We start from the raw sequence: 20,057 nt of genomic DNA on the forward strand, positions 1-20,057 counted from the left end.
TCTGAAATGTACTATAAGGTCATAAAATGAATAATTCCAAATATCATATATATCTATGTCTCTGTTTTTTTGTCAGTGTGGCTTTGACTTCACGGGCCATAAGGTGCATACTAATTCAGCATAAGCAGGAACACTCAATAAAATTGAATAAAATAAATCAAGTGACAATGAGATATGAATAAGACGGATTTGCCAGTGTTTGTGTGTCAGCTTTTATCCATCCAGATCAGAGAATTTCTAGTTCGATTGTCTCAAAACACCACTCATATCTACACTTATTCCCAGTTTCAGATAAAAAGTAACAGCGTCAGATCCCTGGGGGGGCAGTAGTATGTATCGTGATCGTGAGAGAGAATAAAAGTGGGAAAAAAAAAAAGGTAACTTTTACAAGTACTATACATTTTCAGTGGCTGTTACAGACGCAAATCAAATGTATGTGTTTATTGTATAATATTAACAATAAAAGCAACTCACTACTCAAAACAGTAAATATACGAGGCAGTCAGGATTGAACCGGGAGACTCTTGATTATAAGTCAGCAATTCTTACCGCTGCGCCACGGAAGCTATTGTATCATCTTTGAACCTTTTGTGAAAGTGTTTATTTGATCTTTGCACTTCAGGCTTTACACATTATATACTGTAGTTTATGTCTACATTTTGTCATTTATTACTAAAATATGAAAAACGTTTCTGTTTTAATGATGTATATTTTGGTTAAGTTAAAGGCACTTTTTTTGTTTAAAGACTACGTGCACTTTAGTTTGTATTGTTTAATGTATTTCTTTTTTATTGTGATGGTCACACTAATATAAAAACATCTGATTATTTTCAAATTCATATGTTTCACTGGTTGTTATTTTAATTTGATTATTATTAATTTTAATCGTGTTACTGCAGAGACATCAGGGTGACATTCACAGGTGGACAGACGTGAGCAGATGAGGTAAGACATGCACTGGAGCCCAGAACAGGATGTGCAACCACAGGTCGCAGGCTTCAAAATAGTCAGGCAAGAAATAATCGTCACTAATCGAAAAAAAAAATTGAACGATTAGTTGACTACCAAAATAATCATTAGTTGCAGCTCTATTAAAGACCCATAAGTTGACCTGGAAAATACTGTGAAAGATGGAGGCAGGCACTTGTTGTTGTTCTAGTGCTATCAAGTATTGCTTATCAAATATTAATACAATTTACTTTTTTTTTTTTGCTATAGCACTTATGGGATAGAAAACCTGTATAGTAAATTAACTTTTCTGACTAAAAATCTGTTTTGTTTAGTGACATTAAACTTACCTTACATTTTGATTTTGGTACCTTGATTTTTTTTTAGTTCTTACAGTGCATCCAGAAAGTATTCACAGCGCATCACTGTTTCCACATTTTGTTATGTTACAGCCTTATTCCAAAATGGATTAAATTCATTTTTTTCCTCAGAATTCTACACACAACACCCCATAATAACAACGTGAAAAAAGTTTGAGATTTTTGCAAATTTATTAAAAATAAAAAAAATTGAGAAAGCACATGTACATAAGTATTCACAGCCTTTGCCATGAAGCTCAAAATTGAGCTCAGGTGCATCCTGTTTCCCCTGATCATCCTTGAGATGTTTCTGCAGCTTAATTGGAGTCCACCTGTGGTAAATTCAGTTGATTGGACATGATTTGGAAAGGCACACACCTGTCTATATAAGGTCCCACAGTTGACAGTTCATGTCAGAGCACAAACCAAGCATGAAGTCAAAGGAATTGTCTGTAGACCTCCGTGTCAGGATTGTCTCGAGGCACAAATCTGGGGAAGGTTACAGAAAAATTTCTGCTGCTTTGAAGGTCCCAATGAGCACAGTGGCCTCCATCATCCATAAAAGAAGTTCGATATCACCAGGACTCTTCCTAGAGCTGGCCAGCCATCTAAACTGAGTGATCAGGGGAGAAGGGCCTTAGTCAGGGAGGTGACCAAGAACCCGATGGTCACTCTGTCAGAGCTCCAGAGGTCCTCTGTGGCGAGAGGAGAACCTTCCAGAAGGACAACCATCTCTGCAACAATCCACCAATCAATCCTGTATTGTAGAGTGGCCAGATGGAAGCCACTACTTAGTAAAAGGCACATGGCATCCTGCCTGGAGTTTGCCAAAAGGCACCTGAAGGACTCTCAGACCATGAGAAAGAAAATTCTCTGGCCTGATGAGACAAAGATTGAACTCTTTGGTGTGAATGCCAGGTGTCACGTTTGGAGGAAACCAGGCACCGCTCATCACCAGGCCAATACCATCCCTACAGTGAAGCATGGTGGTGGCAGCATCATGCTGTGGGGATGTTTTTCAGCGGCAGGGACTGGGAGACTAGTCAGGATAAAGGGAAAGATGACTGCAGCAATATACAGAGACATCCTGGATGAAAACCTGCTCCAGAGCGCTCTTGACCTCAGACTGGGGCGATGGTTCATCTTTCAGCAGGACAACGACCCTAAGCACACAGCCAACTCTGTGAATGTCCTTGAGTGGCCCAGCCAGAGCCCAGACTTGAATCCGATTGAACATCTCTGGAGAGATCTTAAAATGGCTGTGCACCGACACTTCCCATCTAACCTGGTGGAGCTTGAGAGGTGCTGCAAAGAGGAATGGGCGAAACTGGCCACGGATAGGTGTGCCAAGCTTGTGGCATCATATTCAAAAAGACTTGAGGCTGTAATTGCTGCCAAAGGTGCATTGACAAAATATTGAGCAAAGGCTGTGAGTACTTATGTACATGTGATTTCTCAGTTTTTTTATTTTTCATAAAAAAATTAATTTAATCCATTTTTGAATAAGGCTGTAGCATAACAAAATGTGGAAAAGTGATGCACTGTGAATACGTTCCGGATGCACTGTAGTTGGTGGGCACTTGCCCGAGCCTTGATAATGATTTTGCCTTTCTGTTTGGTGCCAACCATTCTCTGGTATATTCCAAATAAAACATTTTTTCATATAAAAGACCAAGTGCCCCTGGGCAGTTCTAGCACATCCTCTTTAATAAAATCCCTTTGTGCGTCCAGGTGTCCGTGTGTGGGTGTCTTCTGGTGAAGTGCGCATGCGCGGGGCACGGTGCGATGCGCGATATTACTGTCAGAGAAAGTTAGAGGCGTTTTACGGAAATACAAACCAGTATTACTGCGAGAGGAAATTAAAGGTACACAATACAGTGACACATATTACAGCCACATACAAGCCAGTATTACTGTCAGAGGAGATTAAAGGCATATTACCGACGTGCACGCCTGTATTACTGCCAGAGAAAATTAAAGGTATATTATGGACGTACAAACCAGCGGACGTACAAGACAGTATTACTGTCACAGAAAATTAAAGACACACAATACACGGCGGCAGCCCACGAAGAACGGTCAGCTCAGCAAGTAAACATCAACAAAAGAAAGGCTGAAAGAAAGAAAAATACGACCAACCAAAAGAATGAGGTCAAAGTCCCTTGCCATTTAATATAGACTGTTCCTACTAATGTTTATGCACTACTGTTCTAGCGCCCGTTATTGTAACGGGCTAAATGACTACTTCTATATATCTGAAAGAGAAATAAATAGCATGATTATTAGACTTGCATAAAAATCTTAGTTAAAATGTTAATCTGTTACAATGAAAATTGTTTACCCTATATTTAAATTAAATGCTGCAAAAGAAGGATTTAGCTATCCTTGAAATTGTGTGTTAGATTATACTAGGGGGCTCCGCCCCCTGCTCGCTTCGCTCGCCAACCCCTGGCGTTGGGGCATGACAAAGAGTGAGATGTATGAATTAGATATAGAATAGTGAGCAGGTGTGGATGATGCATATAGAAAGCCAAAAATACAGTGTTTGGCACAGAGTAATGGTTTAGTGGAATATTTCTTTGTACACAACATTAGTAGTAAAGATGGTGTCCTGTCCTTGAATGAGTCTTCCTTGGCATGGAGCATTTATAACTTTAACTTTAATGTCAGATGAACGTCGAACACGTGAGAAGGCAACATAAAGTTGTCCATGTCCCAAAACGGGCTCAGAGAGGTAGATGCCAAACTTGTCCATGGTTTGTCCTTGTGATTTGTTGATGGTTATGGCAAATGCAGGTTTAATGGGGAACTGTCTGCGTTTCAATGTAAAAGGTAATTCTAGGTCAGAACTCGTAAGGTCAATTCTAGGAATGAGAACAGTATTGTTAGCATGTGATCTTGTAAGAACTGTTGCTTGAATAACATTGTGTGTCATGGTGTTGACGACTAAACGTGTGACATTGGATAAACCCTGTTTTTTTTTTTGGACATAATATAGTGCGTTGTGTTAAAAGGGGCATTTTGTCTAATGAGACCGCTGTTCCAAATATCTCCGTAAGTAAGTAGTCGCAGATGAAGGGTTGAGGAATTGTAATAATATCTGCGTGAAGTCCATCTGTATTGGTGAGGGTACAATGTTCTAGTTGTAATAACCAATTGTTATATTCGTGATCTGGAAATCGCATGTTTTGTACCAAGTGTATCTTTAGAAAGCCAAGCTAGTTGTTCGCGTAACATTTTTTGTTCCGCGGTTTTAGAAGCGCGCCGAGGTGAATTTTTTTGTTTGATGCGGGTTCGTGTTTGTGGTCCCGTTACTCGAGCCGTCTAGTTTTGTATCCGTGATCGTGAATTGATGACTTGTTTGATCTTTATCGTGAGGAATATGGATAAGTAATAAGTAGGATCAAACTCACTGTTACTATGCGGACTGTTCGTTTCTTCGTATTATCACCAATCAGGTCTCGCGCCTGTATATGTATTGTAGTTCGGTCTCGTGTTGTTTATATGACGTCGTCGCGTATTTTAAGGTGGACTGAATAATAGCTGAGCGCACGGTATGTGGAGCAATAGCTAAGCACTGTCTAAAATCTACTCCTAATAAAAGTACCTTCACTCCAAAGGGAATATTATTTTTCATCAACGCAATGCCAATTGTCCGCGTATTTTAAGGTGGACTGAACAATAGCTGAGCGGATTGTAAGTGGAGTAATAGTTAAGCATTGTCTAAAATCTTTTCCTAATAAAAGTACCTTTCTCGCAAAGGGAATATTCTTATTCATCAACGTTTGTAGAAGTTTATCAATGGTGTTGAGTAAGTGACTGGATGCCATTGTACATTCATCTATAATTAATAGTGTGGCAAGACGGATGTCACGTGCATTGTTACTGTGAATTGTCATAGTGGATACCGATGTTTATGTGATTGGGACCGGTATTTGGAATAAGGAGTGACATGTGTTTTTGGAGCCGAGACATTTTTTCTTTCGCGGTTTCAGAATAGCTTTGTAGGTGCCGACGTGATTTGTGCATATTTGCGTTCTTGATTTGTTTCAGGGTGCACTGTTCCAATGCGATGTAATATTTGTCCACATACGCGAAAGCAGTATGGGTCATTGCCTTTTGGTGACATGATATTTACTCCGGTAGATGCAAAATCAAATGAAGTATTGTAGGATGTAATGCAGATGAGCCGCTGTGTATTTTTTTTTTCATGCGGGTTCGTGTGTTTGGTCCCGTTATCCGAGCCGAATCGTTTTGTACCCGTGAGCGTGTATTTATGACTTGTTTGTTCCTCAGCATGCGAAATATGGATAAGTAATAAGGAGGATCGCACTCACTGTTAATATGGAGCCTTTTCTGCAGTTGAACGGTTAATAGTGCTTTATTGTAAGGAGATCCACCTTTGCTGCCTAGTGTGAAGGTGTTGAGATGACGTATGTTTAATATGGACGGTTCCTTTAGAAATGGGGCTTTGGGTGTCACTTCTTATTGATGTTATTGTGTTTGTGGGTCTGATTCGTCGTTGTTGTGAACGTTTCTTGTGCCATGTCTCGTCTCTAATGGGCCTGGCGTGGCGGTCACGGCTTCTTTTTTTTGTTGCGTTAGGAGCTTGTTAAATCCTCCTGTTTGTGTGGGTCCCGTTTCGTGTGCATTGTGATTCGTGCGCCGCCGTGTCAGAGCGGGAGGGGGGGGGATTGGTGGTGCGCGAGCGTCTTCTTTCTTTTTGTGTGCCAGGGGCTTGTTGAATCCTCCTCTTTGTGTGTGTCCCGTCCGTTGCTTGTAGGGTGGGTGGGGTGGTTTTGGGTTCTTTTTTTTGTGTCCCAGGGGCTTGTTGAATTGTCCTCTTTGTGTGTGTTCCGTCCGGTGCCTGGGTGGGGGGGTGTCTTGCAGGTGGGCGCGAGCGGCTTCTTTTTTTTGTGTGCTAGTTTCATGTGCAATGGGTTTTGTGCGGCGCTGTGCGTCGCCTGCGTTTGACTCCTTTTTTCTGTGGTCGCGTCCGCCTCTCGCGGAGCCTCATTTCTTGGTGCGCCTGCGCAGTACGTCTTTTTGGGTGTCACTTCTTATTGATGTTATTGTGTTTGTGGGTCTGATTCGTCGTTGTTGTGAATGTTTCTTGTGCCATGTCTCGTCTCTAATGGGCCTGGCGTGGCGGTCACGGCTTCTTTTTTTTGTTGCGTTAGGAGCTTGTTAAATCCTCCTGTTTGTGTGGGTCCCGTTTCGTGTGCATTGTGATTCGTGCGCCGCCGTGTCAGAGCGGGAGGGGGGGGATTGGTGGTGCGCGAGCGTCTTCTTTCTTTTTGTGTGCCAGGGGCTTGTTGAATCCTCCTCTTTGTGTGTGTCCCGTCCGTTGCTTGTAGGGTGGGTGGGGTGGTTTTGGGTTCTTTTTTTTGTGTCCCAGGGGCTTGTTGAATTGTCCTCTTTGTGTGTGTTCCGTCCGGTGCCTGGGGGGGGGGGTGGGGGGGGTGGCTTGCAGGTGGGCGCGAGCGGCTTCTTTTTTTTGTGTGCTAGTTTCGTGTGCAATGGGTTTTGTGCGGCGCTGTGCGTCGCCTGCGTTTGACTCCTTTTTTCTGTGGTCGCGTCCGCCTCTCGCGGAGCCTCATTTCTTGGTGCGCCTGCGCAGTACGTCTTTTTGCGGCTACGGCCCATGGCCGGATGTCCCTGCGTCCATCCAGTTTAGCATTCTCGGTTAGTAATATGGATAAGGGTCACGTGTACTGAAAGAAAAAAAGAACAACATGTGCATTGTCCCTGCTGCACTGAATAAGCGCAGGCGCTCTAACATCACCCCTCCCCCCATCTGACTCTCTCTCTCTTATTCAGTGCAGCAGGGACAACGCACATGTTGTTCTTTTTTTCTTTCAGTACACGTGGCTTCCCTGTTTATTTATATACCTAGTGACTTCTCTGCCTGTCTGTCTCTCTATTACGCAGTGCTCTGTCTGTCTGTGTGTTATGGATCTTAAAAATAAGTTATAAGGACAGTTGTTCCTGTTAATTGCAGTCTCAATTGTTAAAAAAATATTTTAAAAGGAGCATCCCACATGAAAATATAACGATCTCAGTAACTGACAGTGCATACCAATGTATAAATTTTATGTCCGTTTGAGGTTTAAAAGAAAAGAAAAAAAAAAGCAACACTTCATCCCCAGTGGGGAATCGAACTCAGGTCTGTGAGGCAAGGAAAAGCTGCTCTGCGCTAAGAGGCAAACCTTAGCGCGCTATGCCACAGAAGCTATTGAATCATTCTTGAAGCTTTTGTGAAAGTGTTTATTTGATCTTTGGAACTCGGGCTTTATATATTCTATAGTTTATGCCTACTACATTTTGTAACATTTATTACTAAAATATGAAAAAGTTTCTGTTTTAACAATGTGTTTACACAGATTACTTTAGAAACGGAACACGCATTTCATGCGTGTCTTCCAAATAACGATCTATCATTTCCACTGTAAAACTCCACTTCACTCCCAGGTAAACAATCAAGGCGTGAGCTGGGAAAAGTTCGCTCACGTTCTAAGTCGGTGGGGGGATGGAATAGCCGGCTGCTGGCAGCTTGTCTTTTATCAGCACATTTAGAGGACAAAGGATGCTGGCGGAGAGGTGTGAACGGATTTAAGAAGCGATTTAAGGTGGGCCGGATATAAGAGTTTTTTCATAGGCTCTGGTAATTCTAGTGTTAATACACAAACATTATTATAATTTTGGACTTGCTGACTTTTTGACTTGAACATTAACCATTTTTATCTTTTTGGCCAGTTTCAATTTAAATGTGAAAAAATTTGCTCATCTCTTGAAATCAACAAAACAATTATTGTCTTCAGTGTTTACCCTGTCTAACTGGATAGATTTTGTCACACAGATCTTACTAAACTTTCTTTTATGTACAATAAACGATACAATACTGCAGCATGTAACATTTCCGTAAATTTATTTGACCAAATATGCTGTTAAACAATGCCTAATTACTCAAAATGGATATTAAAGTTTGGTATTTTACAATACCAAATCAAGTCAAAAGTATTTTTTTCACAGTCATGCTATCTATTAGTATTCCATATCAAATTACATTCTAAAGTGAAGCATTTTCTATACATTTTAAAATACGTTGTCTGTTCCCGCAGCTTATAGGGGACTAAAGGGTACACAGGCCCATAGATGAATGAAAAAACCTTAAATCATAACAAATTTATTCACTTGAAAACAGCAAAAATTTCAATTTAAGAAAACATACCTTCCACATTTATAAAGCATGCTTGTGATAATGAAAGGAAACTAGAAATAATTATTTTATCACAGATTGTTAGAATTATTTTTCTTGAGGTAAGAATACATTTCCTGTTTGCTCATCTGCATACAGCCGCCATAATTGATGAAGTTATGACAACCTTCAGTGTTCTGCTTATAATCCAACTTTTGCTTCTGCAGTTCTCTTTTCTGCAATAGTTATGTTCTGCCATGGCTTGAAACATCAGACAGGTCAATGTTCAAATAATAAAATATTGCACTGGTGCTGATAAAGTGGTCCGTGTGTGTGGGTGTGTTCAATGTACAATGGGCTGGTGTTCTGTTCTGGTATTGCTCCTGGCTTTTGCCCAATGAGTGTTGCCGTAGGCTCCAGCTGCCCCACAACCCTGCCCTGGATGAGTGGGTTAAGAAGATGGATATATTATTATTATTATTATTATATATACAGTATATATATATATATTTTTTTTACCTATCTTCAGAGGAAATATTGACTTGGCGTATGTCATTCCTCAAACGATTGGGCCAGTGTTTCTTTGGGTGTCTGCATAGCCACTTTTCCATTGTGCTGAGATGTAAGGCAGTAGGGATATACATATGCTTGCTTAAAAAAGAACAACACCTAAGTAATAAAAAAAAGAGTTTATGACCAACACCCACCAAAACCCACTTTACTGAGGTGTATGTTGAATCATTTTCCTCTGATGATGACACCTAGTAGGTTGTCGAAAGCTTAAGAATAAAAACTATTTTAGGATATGTGATTAATTTTCTCACTTTATGGATTATTAGCTACAAATATGCAAACCATATCACAGACCTTCGCTTCCATATATATTCTCACACGATCAATTAATAAATATTGGCAATTAAACACTGCTTAATTGTAAATTTACATGTACTTGTAGGTATTAATTGTTTTTAATAATTAATTGCACTCCAGCTTTTTTGCTGTTAAAATATACATTTACTATATTTATAAAGATGTGTTTTATTTCTTCAGCTATACATTCGTAATTCTTGAAGTGTAATTATAAAATATGGATTGCCATTTTAATTATGTAATACTTGTTTCTTACCAAAACATACTGTATACCATATGAGAAACAAAAGTAAATATTAAACACAGTACATATCTTTAAAAAAGGCCACAAATATATCATATGTTCATAAATTGTTTTTCCAGAAGACTCATGTCTAACATGGTTAACAGGTTTATAAGTATAAAAGATACATTTTCCTGTTAATCTAACATGCCTATTGTTTAAAAACAGTCTCGCTGTCCAAACTGAAATGGTGTCAGTTTTAATGTAAAGGACAAAATAAAAAGGTCTGAATTCATTAAAGTAGTTTTTCTTCCCATTTGTCAAAAAACACAGGACGACTTCTTGGTTCTGTTTTCTCAATTTATTAGTCCACTTTCTTTAACGTAAAGCTCTCTGATTAAACAAGCCTTGACTGCTCTTTGTTTACACAGAAGGAAGTTTGCTAAACAAACTGCCATAATACTTGCATAAAGGACCACTGCAACTAAATTACTGTAAAGCTTAGAAAAGCAAAGGCTGAAGAGATTGGATTTTGTAATCGGCCAATTTATAGATCACCGATCAAGTCTTTTTTTTAGTAAAAATCGGCTTATTTAGATTGGTGAACTATGGATCACAAGCATCCCTAGTTTTAAGGCATTGTCATTCACCTCTGGACACATGTGCTTTTTTGCCTCATTGCTACAAGAACAGACAAGGTATTATTCAATATTTATAAAAAAAATGCTTCTCTTTAGAACACAATGTTATGTTGCAAATTAATATAATCCTTAATATACCATGATTGTGAAGAAATAACTTTGATTTGATGTCTCCATTAAGAAAAAAATATATTTATAAGATTTTTTCTAGCACTGATTTTAGTCCTCCAAATCCACAGAGTTCATGAAGCCTCTTCTTGATGTGATATATTTAACAATTATTCAGTTGCAGCGCTCTTTTTAGTTAATCACACAGTTACTGCTGATGCTTAGTTAATTAGTTAGGTGCATCAGACCCTGAGAATGATGTTTACATCTGACTCCAATATGAAAAAGGATGACAGCTAAATAGAAAAAGAATTACAGTTCTTCTATGTATTTGTACTATTTCTATCACTAGAAGAAAAGTGTAATTATGTAATTTTGCTGAATTTTAATTGGAAAGCATTTATTTTAAAGCATAAGTATAGTTTGTAAGTTGTGTTGGACACAGTTGTCAGTCACTAGGATGTGTTGTTCAGTCTTTAATTGTAAACCATTGCAAGCCAGCACTTTGGGCAAATACTGTACAATTTGAGAAATTATGTTGTTCTTTCTTTCTTTCTTTCTTTCTTTCTTTCTTTCTTTCTTTCTTTCTTTCTTTCTTTCTTTCTTTCTTTCTTTCTTTCTTTCTTTCTTTCTTTCTTTCTTTCTTTCTCATTTAATTAATTAATTCATTCATTCATTCATTCATTAATTACATTATTATGCTGCTCTTTTGCCCTGTATGGATATGTTAAGTCTCTGTTTGACTTCTATGAGCATGGAACACTTTATGGGTAGTATTGTAGGGCCAGATGTATGTATGTTTTATACATCTGGCCCTATATTTATTATGTACATATTACATAGCAACATATAAATGTTATGTGTGTGCAGAGAGCACATTGCATATTGTTATGACCCAGGGAGTGTGAGAGATGTAAGAATGGAATTAGCCACTTCAACTGCTACTGAGTAGCTCTAATTGGGACCTATGGTGGTCACTTCTACAGCACAATGTATTCCCAGCTGATTCAGTTCCTTTGCACATTCTTGCATGTAGCCCGACTCTATCTCTCTCCTCTAACTTGGGTTGAGAGACAATTTGTATCCCACACTTTTTTCACCTGGCTCTATGAGCCGACCCAGGTCAGGGTCCATATCCGAGGCTCACCAGCAACCATGCATGAAGAGTTGATGGACTCTACCAGCTGCGAGACACGCTCGGAGTGTTCTGTAAATGCTATGTCTGCATCCCCATTCATACCACTCACCGAGCTGCTTTTAAACCGACATCTCCATCTTGTCCTGACCCTTCATACAAGTCTCATCCACCTGAGGAGCATGCCTCTCTCAAGTCTGGGCCCAGAGTTTCTCTGGTATGTTTAAATAAACATAATCTGTTGCAAGGGAAACACTACTCTGAAAAACTAAATTATACCTTGGCATTCAATGACATCACTTGACTAATAAAAGTGATTGATGCATTACTGCCTGCTGTATGTAGTCTATGTTCTGTGCTTCTATTCAAGAATATAACTGCAGAAAAAGAACCTGCGCTAGGGTGTGACATTGACATGCATTTGCTACAATCTCTTCAGTGGCGCAACGGTATCAACTGTTGACTGGTAATCAAAACTTCACGGGTTCAGTCCCGGACGAATCCGTTTTGAGAAGTGAGCTGCGTATATTCTTACTATTTTAGAATAAAAACATACATTTGATTCCAGTCTGTAACAGCCGGTGTAATTTATGATACTTGTAAAGGTTAGCTTTGTTTTTTTTTATTCAGTTTTATTCTCTTCTTTTTCTGCAGCTATATTCTTGAATAGAAGCTTACTTGTTCTGTTATATTTGTACCTTTTGTGAAAGTGTTTCTTTGATATTTGGAATTCAGGCTTCACACATTATACACTTCATGTCTACATTTTGTCAATTATTACTAAAACATGAAAAATGTTTCTGTTTTAACAATGTGTTTACATAGATTGTTGTAGAAACGGATCACACATGAAATGCAAGTGTTTCAAATAACGATATAGTATTTATAAGTGGTGTCATTTTGCTTTTCACTCTATACAACTCTAAGCAACTGACACGCAGGTAAACAGACTTGAGCTGAGAAAACTGTGTGGGGTAGGGGGATGTGATAGCAGGCTGCTTGCTGTTTGCTGCTTATCCACACATTTACAGGACAAAAGACGCTGATGGAGAGGTCAGAAGCGATTTAAGGTGGGATGGATCTACGAGTTTTTTCGTAGGATCTGGTAATTCTAGTGTTAATGTTTCCTTAGAAAATAAAACCATCAAGGTGTCATTCTGTTTGTGTTTTCTGTTGTATCCTGAATGATTACAGTGCACAGTCTGGAGGAAATTGGAGCAGGATTTTTACAAAGATCCCCTGTGAGTATAGCCTTTTCAGCGATGGATTTCAGCTCCATTCACTAACAAGATTTTAGCAAGTTGTCCAAGTTGTTTATTCTTGTTCCAGTGATCACTTCTGGCTCCACAAGAGTTACTTATGTAGAAAGATGAAATGCAGCTTGAAAGGTGGCTGCTCATTTTAGAAAAATAATCAAAGTTTTACCTATAGGTATAATTTTAGTGACTGTTTGATTTAGTCTATAAATAGTAGTTTAGCTCATTGCACATTTAAATCTTTTAGGTTTTTGCTACATTTACTTTTAAGCTCATAGCTAATTGCTAATAAGTAATTATTTAAAAATCTGAAAGTACCATTTGCATTTTGTTTTTCAAAAACTTGTAAGGAAGAAAACTGAAGCGTTTTTGTCAATGCAATATTTTCCTTTCTGTTTCCTGCAGTAACAATGTACACTATATTCATTGTTTTTCAAATAAAAAAGCAAGTTCTGTTTTTTTTCTGCATCACTGACCTCTCAGATCAGTTTCAAAGCTAAATTCATTTATATGTGGAATTTGAAACCTTTTTTAGTTTTGTGGTAAGTTAAAAATATGATCTCAGACTTCAGGCAGACGTGTCTGTGAAACCTTATGGCCATCCCACTTTTTGTGTAATCTGTTATTGGACGTATATGATGTTCACATCCTGCAATTCAATTAAAATAAACACTGTAATCTAAACTCACAATAATCATTTTCAGTAAATTAGCTAATTCCATGTTTTCAGTTGCTTGTGTATAATATTTAAATCCTGATTAAATTACAGTATATGTATCCAGTTTTCTTTTAGAGTTAAAGGTCATTTTTTTTGTTTTGGAAAATGCTATAAGATTTAAAGTAGATACACTTTTTTAAAAGTAAATGTTTTGTTTACTAGATTGCATTTTTGTAATTAAAAAATTAAATAATAAAACACATTTTTTGTCTATTATTGTAATGGTTTAAAAGGAGAAACAATTTATATAAGAAATGTGGGGCAGGCTGAAATCCTGCCTTGCATATCAACGATGGAAGCAGTGTCAAAGCACCTTAGTTGGACAAGATCTTCTTTGTATGCTACGTTTCTGCTTGGCCTAGATTTAATGTCTACTGTAAACCTCTTTAATACAGACAGAGAAACATGACAGCTTTGTCTGCAGCAGGGTTGGGTCATGCTAAGTTCACTCTGTTTTATGCAACTAGCACAGCTAAACTCGTGTTAAATTAGGGCTTGAAATAATTATCCTTTTATCTACTTGCATTTTTTAATGAGCTAAATCTAAAGAACTGTTTAAAATGAAACATTTTATGTGTGTTTGTCTATGGAAACAGAAACTAAAGTACTAAAGGTACAAATTTAACATTTTCCGATTGTATTTAGGAGACTTAGTAGGAAAGTGCATTGATTTGAGTAAAATGGGTAAACTTGAACTTAAGTGAAGTCGCCTAAACATTGCTGTAGGCAGATATCTAGAGATAGTGTTCTTCCACAGTTGTTTGTTAGTATATAATAGGTTCAGGTGGACATATCAAAATAACACACCTGTATGATTGAGAAACATTTAGCTTCTAAATGTTTATGAGGAATACTCAGTATTTATACAATAATTAATAAATAAAAATGTCAATATGATAATAAATACACTAATTTATGGTTTCAGCCTTTTTATTTCTTCAGGTACTTGTCTAGATAAATTCAGTAGTTCTGTTTTTATCATCATAAGTGAAAAATTATCTAAATATAATATTTCTATTTTTATTATCATAAATGAAATAATTTCAAAAATATATTTTGCCTCATATTGCTATACTTTAATATTACTGAATCTTTTTTATGAAGTTCCTCTGTATATTGTGGAAAATTATTTATATAATTTGTGTCAAGTATTCCAAAATCCCAAAAAAGAGTTTGCTGTGTCCATATCAGCAACTGCACTTTTACCTTTGCCCTGTACCAACTGAATTAACAATAACTACATAAGGATTATGAAAAGTGCATAATTATCATTACCCTAGCTGCTACTATGTGGAAATGGAAAAACAAAAATTACCTGATCTGTATAGTTATGATATCATTAATTTTATGGTTTGTTGCTAAACCTGCTCCCATATTTTCCCCTTTTTTGTGTTTGTCCCATTTCACTTTCTTTTAATTGTTCCCCTGTGCCTTATTATCCTGTTTAATTTTCTTAATAAGGGAACAGGGCTTGTTAGACAATTTTCCTTAGGTGCTATAGCAATTAGAAATGTAGTCATCTGAGGAAGGCCTGACCAGGGTTAAATGTGCCTCCTCACTATAGGAAGTTTATTTCTTGGTGATTCTCCTCTAGCAAATGCTTAACTTTGGCCTCCTGGTTAAGAGTGTTGTTTGCTTGCTTTTTAGTTGAGTTGCTCATTTGGCTTTGCTGTTAGAATTTTGAGATAAATAAATATTGGGCTTTTGGGATTTCATTTTTGCTTGTTAAATAAAGAGTTTGCCTTGAGTTTAATTAAATTCCATGTTTGTTCTTTCTAGTAATTCTTTTGCTTTTTCTAGTTTCTGTTTAAGATAAGTATTGTTTGATAATGGTGTTCTGTTCTAATTGATTTAATTATTACCTGTTTTTGTTCTTTATTGATTTAATTGTTCTAATTGTGTGTTCATCAAATTATTGCACAATAAATATATAATGTTTTTTGAGATTGAATGAGGATTTTATTGTTTTGGGATTCCCTTTAGAATTAAAGTGCAAAATATAGAAAGTACATTGATTGAATGTTCTTCCAAATGTTTAATTTGATTATTCAATTAATGTGGTGGCTATCAAAACCAATAACAGAACTGCTCTTGTTAATATCTTGCTGTCCTTGGTGGCAAATTTTCAGTAAACCAACGAATCTCAATTTCTCCTGCCAAAGAAAAAATTGGGCTTGTTCCCATAACAATATATAAAATGTAATCTCATTTCCTGTATAAAGCAGCACAAATTATTAAATGGTCTAATTTAAACTGAAATGATTTCAGAAAGTTATAAATCCATTCTTACTGTGTTGAATGGAATGATCATTCAGAATATTGAATTCTCTGGAAGTTAAAAGATGGTTACAAACCTAAAATATCTTTAAACTTAAACTTAGGCCATAAACTGTATTTTATGTTTCTGAAATGTAAAGACCTCATTTTTTTAATTATTAAAGATTAATAATTAAAAATCTCCATAATGTGATGCAAATGGGATAACTGAAAAACCACTGGAGAGAACATTTTTGTTCAAATATTCATCTCATATCAAAAGCTTTCCTAATCAGGTTTTAAGGGCTGCAATACCTGATTAATCTAAACTTTGCAATTAATATAACAAAATTTCAAGATTTAAATACAGTGGAAGTAGACTTAAGGAGTTTAATGTGTTTTTGTGTGCACCTACTTTTGGACTTTCCCATACTGGAAAGTAAAAATAATTGATATATTTTACGTCCACCTAGGAAAATAAGGATAAAGTTTAAATAAATTTTAATAAATAAACATTAATTGGTTAATAAATTTACTGTGTCTCTGATATTTAAACTGTTCCCTGTGATTATCAAAAATGTTTCATTTTTCACAGTAACCTGCACTACCCCAGTTACTTCTGTTAACATACAATTTGAAATTGTATAAGCCAGTGTTTCAGTTGCATCCCATTAATAAACATTCTTTTAAGGTCTAAACAGTCACTTTCAAATTGTCAAGTCATTAGGAAATATACATTATAGTAAAAGCTTTCAGCTGTCAAGTACAGCATGCATACATGGGAATGCTTGATGAAATCATATTACTGATTTTGACAAAACTGGGTTTCACCTAGTGCGTTTACTTTTGTCTTTATGGAAATACTTTGTAAAAGCTTTCTTCTTTTGCAGTGATTTTTTTTATCTCAAGACTGGCATCTTGTGGTAGAGAATATATTTCATTTTCTTCTTTCAGTTCAGTGAGCTTAATTTGATCTTTTCTTTGGTATCTTTTTTTGGCATATGTACTGATCAGAATATTTATAGTAGCTGAAGTTGTTCTGCTATATTCAGACTGACTATTTTTTGCATTAAGTTGTTACTTTTTATTACTGAAATGCGGTTCTGTATTTTATTAATAGAAAACCGATTAAATATTGAGCATTTTAATCTTCTAAAATCAATCATATTGATAGAATTTCTATAAAATTGTGAATCATTCATTACCATATGCAGTAAAAATTTGTGGCTGATAACAGACAAAATCTAATACTATTCTGATTTTGGGATTGTAAAATGGACATAGTATTGCCTAAAAGGTTTATGTTGCCGATTCTAAAAACACCAAATCTAACTTATGCCACTTTTGTTAGGCACTTATATTTTAAATTAGCTAATATTTAATGCATATGGTTAAACTCAGAAATATCCGCACTAATGTTATCTGTACTGTACATCTGCTGGATTCAGCTATGTAACAAGCAAAATAGGTCAGTGTTGGGGTATATAAACGGGTTTTGATTTACTGAAAACCTTTCACCTTCAGAAATTTTGTAATGCTGAGAGTACTCTAGATTGTTCTGTTGCATGTCACTGCTGATGTTTTTACCTATGTAATTCATGATTGATATCTAACATCAATTTGGTATGCAGTGCTGCCAGTATAGAATTCAACTCCCATGCCAGTGTTTACAGGTCAGGAAACAGATGGAGATTTGAGAAACCTACGGTATGTTTTGAATTATTTTTGAATATAAGTGTTGAACATTTCCATGCCAGAAATGAAATGCATAGCAAAATTCAGAATGCAAAGTAGTAACTAAAAAATAAAAAAAACAATTTATTCTACATTTGCAGACTTTTCTGCTTTTAGGTCAGTGTGGCACAGAAACCCCCCTCAACCACCCCAGATGTTATGCAAAATCTACTATATAATAAAACACAGAGTCCTTTACAGCAGTCTGATTAGTCGGTTTGGCTTTTGTGTAACTGATCAGTTTGACTTTGGGAATGCGATTGAAAGGGGAAATGCAAGTGTGAGGCATACAAGGAAACAGTAAAGGCGTAGGAGCCAAGCTGAGAGTCACCTTCAAATTGATGATATAGAAATGTTTTAAATGTAGTATAGTAGATATAGTAGGTAATTTTCTGTAATGCTAGTGTAAGAAGTGGTTGAACAGGAAAGTAGGGCAAACAACAGGGATAGGGCCAAGAAAAAAGGGGCAAAAAATCCAACAACGCTAGTAATGTCTTAACATCCAACACAGGTGAGGAAATGTTCATTGAGGAATGGCAGGAGGTCTGAACTTTTTTCGCTAATATAAAGCCCTTTGAAGTGCCTTGGAAAGAGCAATGAGACCAAGCTAAAGTTTTGAAAGATAACATGGCAAGAAATTTGTTTGTCTACATCCCAATTAGGTGGTAGTACTGTACATGTTCTCAGAAAGGAAGGAATGGGACTGTGTTGCAATTTTGAGTTGCCTAAAAAAACTGTCTCTTTAAGAAGTTCTGAAGGCTCAGGGGTACAGTGATCTTGGGGTTACCAGGGAGCAGTATAACTATATGACCCCAAAACAATACAAAAGTCACCCCAATTCCAGAAGAAATTTTGTGCTTGGCCAAAAATGATCATGAGAAGGGATTTAAAGCTTCTCTGACCAGTAACCCTCAGAAGCTTGAGTCTGAAGGAGAATTTGTGGAAAATCTGAAAGGAGTATATAAGGTCAGAGTTGAGAAAGAAAACGATCAAGAATGATGGGCTGTGAGAATGTGATTGCTTTTGTGTAGTTTTTTCTCATATAATAATTTATTTTAATAAGGAGAATTTAAAATTCACTTTTATATAACTTTTAGTTTAGTTCTTCAGTTCCAAAGTGCATTTTTTAAAACTATGTATTTATTTACCATTTTTTATTGTTTTAAAAACTTTTTAAAGAGCTAAAACAAGCAGGTTAAAATAAATAAACAGCACCATATCAAATGGGAATGTACACCCGGGGCCAAAAGTTTTGAAAATGACACAAATATTCATCCATCCATCCATTTTCCAACCCGCTGAATCCGAATACAGGGTCACGGGGGTCTGCTGGAGCCAATCCCAGCCAACACAGGGCACAAGGCAGGGAACCGATCCCAGGCAGGGTGCCAACCCACCGCAGGACACACACAAACACACCCACACACCAAGCACACACTAGGGCCAATTTAGAATCGCCAATCCACCTAACCTGCATGTCTTTGGACTGTGGGAGGAAACCCACGCAGACACGGGGAGAACATGCAAACTCCACGCAGGGACCCGGGAATCGAACCCAGGTCCCCAGGTGTCCCAACTGCGAGGCAGCAGCGCTACCCACTGCGCCACCGTGCTGCCCACGACACAAATATTAATTTTCACAAAGTTTGCTGCTTCTGTGTTTTACAATCTTTTTGTCGGAATTTCTATGGTATACAGAAGTATAATTAGAAGCATTTTTTATGTTTCAAAGGTTTTTATTGACAATTATATTAGGTTTATGCAAAGAGTCAGAATTTGCAGTGTTGGCCCTTCTTTTTCAAGACCTCTACAACTCGCCCTGGCATGCTGTCAATCAACTTCTGAGCCAAATCCTGACTGATGGCAGCCCATTCTTTCATAATCAATACTTGAAGTTTGTCAGAATTTGTGAGTTTTTGTTTGTCCACCTGCCTCTTGAGGATAGACCACAAGTTATCAATGGGATTAAGGTCTGGGGAGTTTCCTGACCTTCTCCTTCTTCTTCTTTTTCTTCTTTCGGCTGCTCCCGTTAGGGGTCACCACAACGGATCATCTTCTTCCTTATCTTCCTGTCCTCTGTATCTTGTTCTGTTACACCCATCACCTGCATGTCCTCTCTCACCACATCCATAAATCTTCTCTTAGGCCTTCCTCTTTTTCTCTTGTCTGGCAGCTCTATCCGTAGCATCCTTCTCCCAATATACTCAGCATCTCTCCTCTGCACATGTCCAAACCAGCTGACCCTCTGATGTACTCATTTCTAATTCTATACATCCTTGTCACACTCATTGCAAATCTTGGCATCTTTAACTCTGCTACCTCCAGCTCTGATTCCTGCTTTCTTGTCAGTGCCACCGTCTCCAACCTATATAACATAGCTGGTTTCACTACCGTCCTGTAGACCTTCCCTTTCACTGTTGCTGATACCAGTCTGTCACAAATCACTCCTGACACTCTTCTCCACCCATTCCACACTGCCTGCACTCTCTTTTTCACCTCTCTTCCATAATCCCCATTACTCTGTATTGTTGATCCCAAGTATTTAAACTCATCCACCTTCGTCAACTCTATTCCTTGCATCCTCACCATTCCACTGACCTCCCTCTCATTT

General features: G+C 37.3%; 1 protein-coding gene across 4 annotated transcripts in view; it reads left to right on the top strand.

Annotated features, from left to right (window-relative positions):
- The window catches only part of tbxas1 (thromboxane A synthase 1 (platelet)), a 379,177-nt gene that overhangs the window by 192,138 nt on the left and 166,982 nt on the right, over positions 1-20,057 (top strand). The window lies entirely within an intron of this gene.

The sequence above is a fragment of the Erpetoichthys calabaricus genome, chromosome 1 (assembly GCF_900747795.2).
Source record: "Erpetoichthys calabaricus chromosome 1, fErpCal1.3, whole genome shotgun sequence".
NCBI lineage: Eukaryota > Metazoa > Chordata > Cladistia > Polypteriformes > Polypteridae > Erpetoichthys > Erpetoichthys calabaricus.